This window comes from Anomalospiza imberbis, chromosome 4 (genome assembly GCF_031753505.1).
Source record: "Anomalospiza imberbis isolate Cuckoo-Finch-1a 21T00152 chromosome 4, ASM3175350v1, whole genome shotgun sequence".
NCBI lineage: Eukaryota > Metazoa > Chordata > Aves > Passeriformes > Viduidae > Anomalospiza > Anomalospiza imberbis.
Window position 1 is genome coordinate 5,682,181 of NC_089684.1, and position 616 is coordinate 5,682,796.

A 616-nucleotide genomic window follows, 5' to 3' on the forward strand; every position below is an offset into this window, starting at 1 on the left:
TTGGCACTGGTAAGGCCGCTACCTGAGAACTATGTCCGGTTCTGGACCTCTCAGTTCAGGTAGGACACTGAAGCACTGGAGCAAGTTCAGAGAAGGGAAATGAAGCTGGTGGAAGGTCTGGAGCACTGGTCTTAAGAGGAAGAGCTGAGGGAGCTGGGATTATTTAGCCTGGAAAAGAGAAGGTTCCAGGAAGACCTTATATCTCTAGAACTACCTGAAAGGAAGCTGTAGCCAGGTGGGGATCAGCCTCTTCTCCCTGGCAAGCAGTGACAGAATTAAAGGACACAGTCTGTGCCAGGGGACGCTTAGGTTGAACATAAGGAGGAATTTCTTCACATAAAGGGTGATCAGACATTGGAACAGGCTGCTCAGGGAGATGCTGGATCCACGGTCGCTGGAGGTATTTCAGGGAAGACTGGACGTGGCACTTAGTGCCGTGCTCTGGTCGACACGGTGGTGCTCGGTCAGAGGTTCAGAGGTCCCTTCCAGCCTCCGGCTTTCCGCAATTCTGTGGCGAGCCCGCGCCTGAGCGGCCCCTCCCACGGGAGGTGCCGGCGCCCGTCCCGCCCCGCTGAGGCGCCGCCTCTCCCCGCCCGGCGGCGCGCAGGGCCGGCCG